Below are 12,246 nucleotides of genomic sequence, written 5' to 3' on the forward strand. Positions count from 1 at the left end.
GTTGCGACCTTGTCTGCCTAGACTGAACATCTAGGTACGCATGTGCTGTTTTTAGTTTTAGGTTATACTTATATTTTTATAAGTCCACGTCTTCACACTTCGACATTTTATTATATTCAGTTTCACCTCTTCATCCCACAAGGGATGTGATGGAAACTCAAAGTTTAAATGAGTTTCTTTCGGCATTTCTTCTTAGCTGTGGTCGTTCTGAAATGCTAGTAGTTCGTAGCTTTGGTAAATAATATTTTATCTATATAGAAGAGAATATGACGTGAAAAAGTGCTGTGATTCGATTTTCTACATTGCATTGGTGGTTTGTTTGTTTGAAATAACTTCATTGCATAAGACACAAGAACCTGTAATACTAACAACGGCGGACTTATCCCATGGAGGGATATCTTCCAGTCAATCGGTTATTGATGCCGGAATAATAAAAATATGTAGGTATATTTCAACAAGAAGGTGTGTAATATAAAAATAACAGTGCCTAAGCCAAGCATGTAAAACATCTTATGTTTTAGGCGTTAGCTAGACTAATACAAAGTTACAATTACAATTTAATTAAAGTATAATATTTGGAAGCTAATCTAACAGATTATATTATATATATATTATTTTATATTATTGTGCACAACGCCGGTAAAGAAGCTGGGGCCCGGACATTATGTTATACTGGAAATGACCTATAATATCGTTCGGACCATCAACAATTAAAAGTTATTTCGTGGATATTTTCAAAACGTTCAATTTGCTTAACCCTGTCTCGTAGAATATTAAGGACGTAATCAGATTCGTGACGTAATTCTCCAAACTGTATTCGCTATCATTTACAATCAACGGCTCATTGCAATTTAGCCCTTATTACCGACGCTTAAAGACATGTAGGAGAAGTCGGCGTGCAGTCGACTGTACATTTCAACTCCGCGTGAAATTAGAGGCGCGACTCTCGACGGCTACTGACTACAAATTGTCAAAGGGTTGTTTGTTTGTTTATCACGGACGTTTGCTAACAAGATTTGCAGATTTAAATATTTATGTTAAGATGTCGTTAAATGTTGGGCAAATTACGTAGGGAATAAAATGTCTGGCTATGCCGATCCCGCCTGGAGCTGGCAGAAGGGGTAAACCCAAAAAATGCTGGCTTGAAGTCAAGAATGATATGCATGACAATGGTCACACAAATGAAATGATTCAATAGAACACAATATGCTCATACAGTTCACATGTGCATATTCTAAAACAAGGTCCTCTGCTGCGTCTATCTGTCTGTTCGTCTGTTCGCAATAAACTCAAAAACTATAGCACGGATTTTCATGCGGTTTTAACCAATAAATAGTATGAAGGTTTAGGTGTATAATTTATTAAGTTTTTATCCGAGCGAAGCCGGGACGGGTCGCTAGTTATATATGTAACTTAAAACCAAAAATTGTACAAGAAAACGCGGGTAAGGCGGCCTTATTGCTGTTAGTGATTTCTTCTAAGCATCCTTCTGACATGAAAAAAAAACATCTTGTCGAACAAGTAAGTACCTATTTTAAATATTTAATGATGTTTTAAATATAGGAGCAACTTCATTTAGCATACAACAGACTAAATTCAAAGCATTATCTATCAGTCACCGAACATAAGCGGTTTTATTTCACCGTCATCCAATTGAAACAGAAGCCCTTGCCGGATTCAGTCGGGAAGTGAGCACGGACAGACAGACAATCTTATCGTACTCCGCAGACGACATGCTAAACATTATATAGGAATGATAACGTGTGAGAAGGGCCGACGTTTGCGGGTTAAAATATTTCTGGATTTCAGTTTAATATGAGGGTAATTTAACATATGTAGTTTTAAAATATTGATAATATTTTCATGTGCATGCGCTCCGAGGATGCACTTCTTGAAATTCTATGAAATTTTTAGTTTTCATTATTTTTACAGTTAATTTGCAATTCGTATTTAGAATTTAAATGGTATGTGATGTTATTTATTAAAAACATTGTTATCAGTAAATTTAATTTTCAAAATATTCGTTCAGCAGATTTAACTCTGCGCAGGAGTAGCTACGAATGCCAGAATGCCACGCGTAAGCTACGATCCCCACGAGAGCAATACGTGCACACTGCACACTGTAAGTAGATAGGTACTACACCAAGATAATAAATATACATTTATTAATGTTAGTTAAGTTTGTATTATAGTATAATGCTTTAAATGTAGAACTTAAATATGTAAGATAATATTAATTGTATAAAATAGTAGTTAATAATAAAGATTGGATATAATGTTAAAATTACTTAAATAAATAGGATTCACAAAAATAAAAAGAAATTCTTTGTCCTAAATAAACATGGTAACTTTTCTTCCTTCTTCCACACTTTACCATCAACGGTTCATTCGCTTTATCACTTGTCAGTTTGACAGTGACATTTCGTTATTGACACATCAATCTCGAACATTGTTCAGTGTAGCACCTATACCAAACTTGGCACTAACAACAAACTTGCAACACTATACTGAACCAACGCAGACTTTACGAGATTGTGTGAGGAAAGTAAACAAACAGCTTGATTGATGAGTCGCCACCTCCAGTCTTGAGAGATTAGTTTGTCGTGTAGTTAGTTTAGTGACATATACTATTTCATAAGCAGGTTGGCCCGGTAAATTTCGTAACATCTTTGCAACAACCAACTTTATTGTAATAGGGAGTATTACTGCACATTTATCCCGCCAGAGTACAGCACTGTATGTTAGGTATACAATAGCTTTGCCGCCTTTTGCTATGTCAATTAAAACGTTTAAGATCTCAGCTTCAGCATCAGCTTGTTACGACACTCTTTTAGACGTTTTGGAGGAAGCACTCAGGCGAGTTACATCTAGCAATAAGCACATAATTTTATGCGGTGATTTCAATATAGACATTTTAGTTTCATGTTCGGAAACCAATGGATTTAAAAATCTGCTAGACTCATTTAACTTAAAGCATACATTCTTTGAACCTACTAGAATAACCTCGACCTACCTACTACTAGATGTATAGATAACGTTTTCTGCGATTGCGCTGTTTATAATCAAAAACTGTTCCCCTGTCTGGGCTCTGAACACCTGGGTCAACAGGTATCACTTATAGGTACATGACGGAGAGTCTGACCTAAGCACCGCTCCTGTAACTCGTAGGCCTCTAACTAAGCAACGTAAAATGCGTTTTGGCGATGCGTGGAATACGCCTCACGCTGTAAAATTTTCGAGCCAGTAAACGGTCGAAAAGAAGCTCGGAATACTTCACACGTCGTGAAGACTTATTAAAATATGGACTTCATAAAGGTAAGATCTTCAGTCAAAATCAAGTTTATATCCGTTTATGACCACAGTTGACCAAATAATGGAGAACATAACCTAAAATAGTGTTATTATTTTCAGAATAATCCACTAAATCCTTCCTTTTTCCTTTAAACTCACACCACGATTGCGTAGAAGGTATTTTTGGTCGTAAATCTGCAACAATATTGGAACTTGGCGCTTTTTGCCGTCATTGACAATATTTGTGTACCTTAGTTGCACCAGTAGCGCCATCTGCGCTGAGCTTATATATATGCCCTATTAGGGTGGGTTGCACCCTTAACTTTGACGTTAAGGTACGCAGATAAAGGCAAAGTACGCCATTCGTTAAATTAACGTCAAATTTGACTGGTGCGTCAACAACTTTTTTATATAATATTTCCAGTTTCTGGTTCCTACCAAATTAGGCTGTGGTGTTTATTCATATAAATAATGATTAAATAATATTATTAAGTAAATAATAATGACATTATTAGATATTTTTTAGTTAGTTTTGTTTAGTTTAGTTTTAAGTTACTTTTAAGTTAGATAGTTTTTAGTTTCTAATGATATAATTTTGTTACTTTATAGTTAATTATATTTTGTGATATTCTTTTTTTACAATAGATATACCCAAATACTGGTATGTAAAACCATTTTTTTTACCAAAATTTATCGTAAATAAATATAATGAATGAATAAGTAAATTAAAAAAGAAATATTGTAGCAACAGCAACCCTGAAACTACAAATTTAAAATATTGATTTTACTTTAAATTGCACGCAAGCTTTACACGGGAGTTCGTTGGCCGAAGCTTTTACCTGCAATCAACGGATCACCCGCTTCCGTTGCGGCGCACGGCACGCTTCCGGTTCACAGTCGGGTGGTGTTAGTACAAGTTGGTTTTAATTTTTTTTATCTGTATGTAAAGGTTAATGTGGAAACTCGTTAGGTTTTTGATAAGATGCAGTTAAATGTGGCTTCAAGATGCTGTGCAGACTAAACACCTGTGTATATCGAACTTGTATTAAGCACGTTGCGTATTAAAATTTTATGGAATTCATACACGCATTGCGTTACAATTCCATACAAATGTTTAGCATAAAGTGCATGGGATTTTGGTATGCATTTGCTGTATTATATTCTTTCTGATTGTATTATGCCAATGTGCTATTCTTGAAGTATGTGAGTGTACAAAAAATATATTATAAGCATACCAACTTTATGACTAGTAGCGTCCTGTAGATTCGCTCTTGTTATGAATATTAAAATTGTTGCTCAGGAAAAAAATATAAGAAACAATAATGGTAAGCCGATCTGGCATGATAGGGACCAACACTGTTCAAATGAGTTTCTTTCGGCATTTCTTCTCAGCAGTGATCGTTCCGAAATGCCAGTAGTTTGTAGCTTGTGAGAAATAACTATTTAATATAAAAATTGACGTGACAAAGTGTCAGTGAAGGTCTAATTTCTGAATAAACGGTTTTAATTTGAACTTTTTGAATTTGAAAAACTACACCCTATGTTACTAAAGAATATAATGTAACTAGTGACAATATATGCAAATCGGCTCAGAAGTTCCTAAGATTACACACTACCATACGTACAACTTACAAACACACTTTTTAAACTATAATTATATACCTAAATCAGGAGTTACAATATCAATTTAATAAACCCCCATTAAAATACGTTGCGTATTTAAAAAAAATATATTATACATACTTAGGGACAGATAGACAACGGGGAGCGACTTTGTTTTATACTATATGTAGTGATAAACGTCTCCGACGCTCAACGACTGAGCATGCAACCAGGTAAATGTTATCTTATCTATGATAAATATTTAAAACTAAATATAATTTACTAGACTGTCAAATTATACCTCAATCATAATTTTCCTCTTCGTTCGTTTCACTGAACCATTAAAAATGAACAGTTAAAACATAACTGTTAATTGGTTGAGTACTTTTACTCCTGCATACTGCAGTGCAATATTATTAATAGTTATTAATTTATTATAAAAGCTTTTGCCCGTAGCTTCGCCCGTGTTTATTTCGTGCGTTCGCTCTTAATTTATTATTATCGATATCTCGAGACCTAAGCAACGTATCGCGATGAAATCTACACCAGATTTTAAGTTTGACCATCCGCTATATAATTGTCAAAACCGCATCAAATTCCATATAGTAACTAATAGTTTTTGCCTGATGCGCGAACAAACATACAGACGGATAAACAGACAAAAATTCTTTAAAAAAATGTTTTGCTTTCTGTTAGTCCCATATAAGTATAGGTACTCCCTTAAACTTGCAGGTTTTTTATATGTATAGATACGACCGACGAATAAAATTCTGATGTGTAGAAAACTGATTTCAATAATTCTAACTTCAATAGTATACTAGTACGTATACTATGAATATTACCAAAAGCAAACAATTTTCTTGATTTTAATCAAAAATCCAAGGCACAGATATAGAACATTACATTGTAATATTATTTTATCTATGGTCCAAGGAGGAATGAAATCAGACACGCGGTGGTTGTAAAATCACAGGCGCATCTTTAAAATTTTAATGATTGTTTTTACTCTGATCTCGTGGTAATCTCAAGCTCAAATGCAACCAAACACGCGAAAATGAGAGAGATAAATAAATAAATAAATAAATTAGGACAAATCACACAGATTGAGCTAGCCCCAAAGTAAGTTCGAGACTTGTGTTATGGGATACTAACTCAACGATACTATATTTTATAACATAAATATATAGATAGACATCCAAGACCCGAGCCAATCAGAAAAAGATCATTTTCCATCATGACCCGACCGGGGATCGAACCCGGGACCTCTCGGTTCAGAGGCAGGCACTTTACCACTGCGCCACCGAGGTCGTCAAAAGATATATAAATACAGTTAAAATGTCTTATATTACTACTGAAAGTTGCATATGTATTTGTATATAACTATGAATATTATTATTTGCGCACTTTTACTGGCCAATAAAACGAGTTTACATTGTAAGCTTGCAATTTATTCATGTAGGGTAGCGTCGTAAAATACAACTATGTCATGGTTACTGTAGATGCGGCGTGTGGTCCCGCCCTCTAATAGGACCACTGTAAATTCATACAAGGCGACTAAGGGACATACCTAATAGCTCTGATAGCTAACAATAGCATTCCCAAAGACGTTAGATTGACCGGTTGTAGAAGCCTAGCCAAATCCTCAAAAAGAGTTTCATTCGGCATTTCATCGCAGCAGTGTACGTCCCAAAATGCTTGTAGTTTGTAGCTTTAGTAAATAATATTTTATTTAGAATATGACGTGAAAAAGTGCCCGTATGCGGTCTCATGTTTGATTAAATGATTCGATTTTAATTTTATCGAAGAAACATGTGAATACATCAAATTGAATACTTACTTTAAATTTCATACATTTCGTAACCCAAGATTCTGTAAATGCTTTGATCGCGCCAATGCTACGTGTTGTAGATGTCGAATACATTCCAAGACAAATTCCGCAGTTTTGCCATCAAGGGGTATGACGGGGGTTGAAATTGGGACGTTGATAGTATATACAATTGACTGGGTATATGGCATACCATTATTATATATTAATCTACTAGCGGTCCGCCCTGGCTTCGCTCAAGTAAATAAAAAAATAAAGTGATCTAGACCTTCCTCTTGAATCTCTCTATATATTTAAAAAAAAACCGTATCAAAATCCGTTGCGTAAACATCTCAGCATACATAGAGAGACGGACACCGGGAAGCGTTTTACATGAAGTGATTACCTACTATATAATTTTTTAACAACTGACATTAGTAATTTAACTCTCTCACTCTCATAATCAACGTTAGCGACCAGCTCATTGCCACGCGTCTTCACATGTGTTTTTGTAAATATCTACCTATTTCGTTCAAATCGGATCACTAGATTTAGCTCTAACGACTGGTCGAGTAATCCGCATAACGCTAATGAGAGGATTCAAATTCAAAATTCTTTATTCAATTAAGGATGATATACATCACTTATTGACGTCAAAAAATTACTTAAGCTAAAGTGTACTATCGACTTCCAAAGCGGTGCAACAAACTTCACCGCGGCCTTATCTCCAAGAACGTAGATTAAACTAACTTACAAACACAATTAGAAATAACTAGATTATTATCTAGTCTACTAAATACAATCCCGGTGGTTCACAAAATACAAATATGAACAAAATAGAGGAATGCCGTCGCCGTGCCGGCAGCTATTTTCCAAACAATCTAACAGAATGCAGGGAGCTGGGAGCTGTGGCGTAGCTAGCAATGGAGAAAAAGGACGCCCACGGCTTCGCACTTAAAAGGGAGATATACCATCAATAGATATACGATCTATATATCTCAATCTCAACAGAGCTTCGGTTTCTTCCGCAACCGTTGAGCATCGGAGCATCGGAGAATCTGTTCTACTTTTTTTACTTGTTAGATCATATAAAATCTATCATGTTTTTTTAATAATACTCCCATTTATATTTTCTTAATCAAGAGTACATTTGTCTGGAACCGAACAGATATGTAAATCAACGCCATTCGAGTTGGTGTGCAGATCAGAATGCCTCATACTTTATGGATTGCTCTCAGATTGATTGCAACATTGTACAAAACCTTGAAACTGTGTCAGCTTGACACAGAAGTACCTAATGTGAAAGGGAATATCGTTTTGTGATGGAATCCAAATGGATTTACATTTATGTGGAGTTAATCTAAACTTTGAATAGCACGATGTCTCTCGTAAGTATGTCAGATTACGTAAAGATCGGGATCAGATTTACGTTTTAACTCACGGACGCTTTACAATGTTCTGGTTCGAAACTTTATCAGACAAAAATTTGATCCTGGATATGAATATATTTTCAAGCAGGCAAACAGACATGGGACCCACCTTATGGAAAGTGTTCACCACAGTATGGACACAGCAACACTAGAGGTATCATACGCAACAGGCTTTGTGACCTAGGGTATTTTCCTACAGTATTTTAACCTTATTATAAAAACATTTAAAAGGCGGACTTAAAGCCTGAGTCTTTTTCCACCAGTCAACTAATAGAAGATGCAGATAGCAAATAATACTTTTGGTGTTAGTGCATCTTGTGTGTTAGTGCAGCTGGCATTGTTCTCTGTTACTTACTGCCAATGCAGTAAGTAACGAAACAATACCAGCTTCAGATTGGCGGAACTGAATTATATAAGAGTAAGGTGCCTATAAAGACAATATTTGGGCCAAGGTACTGGGGTATTATTTAATCTGTGGCCAAGGTCTACTTTGGTACCGACAACATACGGGAATGAGAAATGACACGACTATCTAGTAATCGCCTCTGACATGACGCTGATCGACCGCGCGAAGAAGAAGCGTCTTCATATCTGTAACATACCGACAAACCCCAGGAGTGACACCCGCGCTGGTACGTCTACATCTTGCGTAGACCGGCAAAGGAACAAATGTCTGGCCATGCCGCTCTCGCTTGGAGCTGGCAGAAGGGACAAATCCAAGAAGTGCTGGCTTGATGTTGTTTAGGATTATATACGCCAATGGCCGTACTAGTGATGCCGTGCAAAGTGGAGGCAAAAGTGTAGGAAAGCAGACCCTTTTTTCCGGCGCTCAAAGGTTGAGGAAGAAACTGAACAAACGCTTAAATGAGAGAGAGAGAGAGAGAGAGAGAGAGATAGATAGAGAGAGAGAGAGATCTAGAAAACGCATCGTTAGTCCGCAAAGAGAGTAAGTTTTATTTTTAATCTGAAGTTATGAAGGTCGCTTCAAGTGTCATGTAGCCAGTGTTTACGGCAGTCAGTGGGGATTATAGAATTGCTTCAGTGACTAAGCCGAGACGCGCAGGGATCCTCTTAAGCTAGGTGACGAAACTCCTTCAGATGTGTGTGTGATTCAGTAAAACTAGGTATTAAGTGATTTTAAGACATTCCATAAACTATCCTTAAATATTATAAAAAGAAGTCCCATATCTCGTATGTCTGTATGAACGCAATAAACTCACACTGGACAGATTTTTATACAGTTTTTACCAACTGATAGTATCTATACTTCCTGAAAAAGGTTTAGGTGTACAATGTTACCTGAGAGAAGCCGGGCGACTAGTATAAAGTTGTTTGTCGTATATAGAAAAATAGATCACGTTCAATAATGGATCGAATCTCGTCTAATCAAAACCCTTCAAAGTAAAGTATTACCTAACTTTAAAAAACTCAAGTTAAAAATTCTAATGAGATTCCAGATTTTCAGTTAACAAGTTGTATCTTTGATTTCATTGTGATGAAAACGTTGTTCTTTTTTTAGATAGGTATGAATATTAAAAGTTCCTCGTGCGCCTTAGCCGACCTTGACCTTGAAATGAATCCTAAGATATTTCTGATTATATCGGTGTTCATTTCTGTATTGTGACGTCATTTGGCTTCGTTTTTGTGCCATAGATAGTAGATACACAAAGATTTCGCCAAACATCAAGTCGTTTGTTTACGTTACCAGCCTTTGCCGCGATGATAGATATTCTCTGTACTTGTTAATACGTATGTTAAGAACAGATGGTTTTATAAAAACAAAAAATATATACAAAAACTCACTTTTGCATTGACAATAAAATAAAAGATAACATTAGACTTTTACCTCCGTTCTTTATAAAAAAGTTAAAGCACACTTTTAAACTAAAATTTGTTTTGTCATTGATAGAAAGAGACAAAATATATTTTAGAAGTATTGTACAATATGTGCTTGAAGTATGTTTTCATTTTTTTACGTACTGCTTTGAATCGAATCTTTTCATGCTATGTTTCATTCGATTCAACTCATTTCAAAAATGAAAATTAAATAAAAATCATTTGTTTTCCGACAAACATGTTAGTAATTACTTAAAATATGTTAGTAAATTAAATAAAATCAAATTATAATATATAATTATGATTTATGATTATAATTACCATTATTTTTTGTTTCACTTTTTTCAGTTTGTAGAAAATTTTAAATAATGTTTAAAATTTGGATACTGTTAAACAACACCATGTATAGTGGAGCGGAATAATACAAAAAACAAATATTTCGCTTTCTAAAAATGGGATCTAACATGAACGAATAAAATCTCTATCCCATAAAAGGAAAAATAAAAACATTTTATTCAGTAATGCTGTTTAGAAAGTTTCTGTCTTTGGAGCTTATAGAAAAGCTCGTGCGTATCGGCGACAGGCGCGTTCCCTGTGGCTCCAGTGTTGCATCCAACACAGAAAAACTATGCTGTTTACTATGTTGTTTGTGTATGAAAAAATATGCTGTTTACTTCTTTCAAAAATTAAATTTTTGTCACAAAATTGTATTGTCGTCAAAGAGATATTGTTGAATGTAACGCGTGGCGATTAAATCATATCCGTGCGGCCGATGAGTAGTTCATCCTATGTACGCCAGATGATGCTTATCATAACAAGCATTGCCATGGAAATAAACGGAATCGATGTGGAAAATTTCAACTCCATTACACAAGCGGAAGTGGGTGAAATTAATATAACTTGCAATATTTGATCCTTGATAGACTGGACTGGCTAAAAGAGATGTTAAAGGCATCAGGAATAGAGGAAAACCGATATGAACTGAACCTGTATGAACTGGAAGAGTTAATTAAAATGGCCAGTGACAGAGCTAAAAGTAGTAATTCCGCTTCATTGAGAAAAGGATCAAAAGGACGAAGAAAAACTGGACTGGTAAAACTAAATAAAAGCTTAACTGCTCAGCTATCATCTGGATTGAACCCATCTTTGGGCACATTGGGAACATACAATCGGCGAATGTGGGCGTGACCTTGACCCGAAGCTCGTGTAACCCGCTAACGAATACTTGTGGGATGATCGCTTTTATCCACTCTATCTATATGCCATTCAAAATAATATAATAATCTTGGAAATGTTGATCTCTAAAACGACGGGTCAGATTAATGAAAAGTTTTTAAGTGACCATACGTCACGAAGCTCAAGGTGGATTTGGGCAGACAACCTGGCACGTCGAGGTGATCGCAAGTGGAGTAAGACTATATAGTAGGTGAAAAAAGTGTCGGAAGACCAGATATAAGAGCGAGATTTGGAGATCACATCATCAAAGCAGGTGGTACATGGATTAGACAAGACAGGATGGACAAGATTAGTGTAAAAGAGGAGAGGCCTGCCCAGCAGTGGTCAGAAAATGGCTAAGAAAAATAGACTACCTATCAAAATATGTTTAATATCTTACAGGAACCGAGTAATTATAAACATATACTTATTTACGTTTATCTGAAAACATGTTTACTTATTATGGTCAACGAAGCAAATATTACGCAAACAATTCACACACATTGAATTTTTGTTATCGCATTAATATTAAAATACCCGAGGGTGCAGTCTCCCTCAAACTCACATGTCATTTCAGGAAGAACCTTAATATTCCGACGGGGAGAGAATGATGTCGCTCCTGTTAATATTTCATAGAATATTACAATCGTTTTCTGAATTAAGCGAATGAGATTACTTTCCTGAGTACTTTGAATCGGCTATGACTGAATATAAAATGAAATTCATAATTCATAGGTAATTTATTAAACAACCAAATATAATAATTAAATGTCACATTAGGTAATTGATCAGTTTTATTAATTACGAGATTTATTATTTGTTGATGTCATACTATTAAATACCTATGTATATTAGAAATTCTTTTCGATTCCAAAATCTGTGACGTCACAATACATAACAAAAAATTTTATTTTTGCCATTAGAAAAAAGTGTCTGATTTGGCTAGTTGGAAAGTAGCAAATAGTTAATAAATTAAATCTATAACGTTAATGAATGAACAATCTAGAAGTTTTGGGAGTTTTGGAGGACATGGACAATTTTTTATTAAAAGAGAGTGTGAACTCTAAT

This window comes from Plodia interpunctella, chromosome 8, assembly GCF_027563975.2.
Source record: "Plodia interpunctella isolate USDA-ARS_2022_Savannah chromosome 8, ilPloInte3.2, whole genome shotgun sequence".
Taxonomy (NCBI): Eukaryota; Metazoa; Arthropoda; class Insecta; order Lepidoptera; family Pyralidae; genus Plodia; species Plodia interpunctella.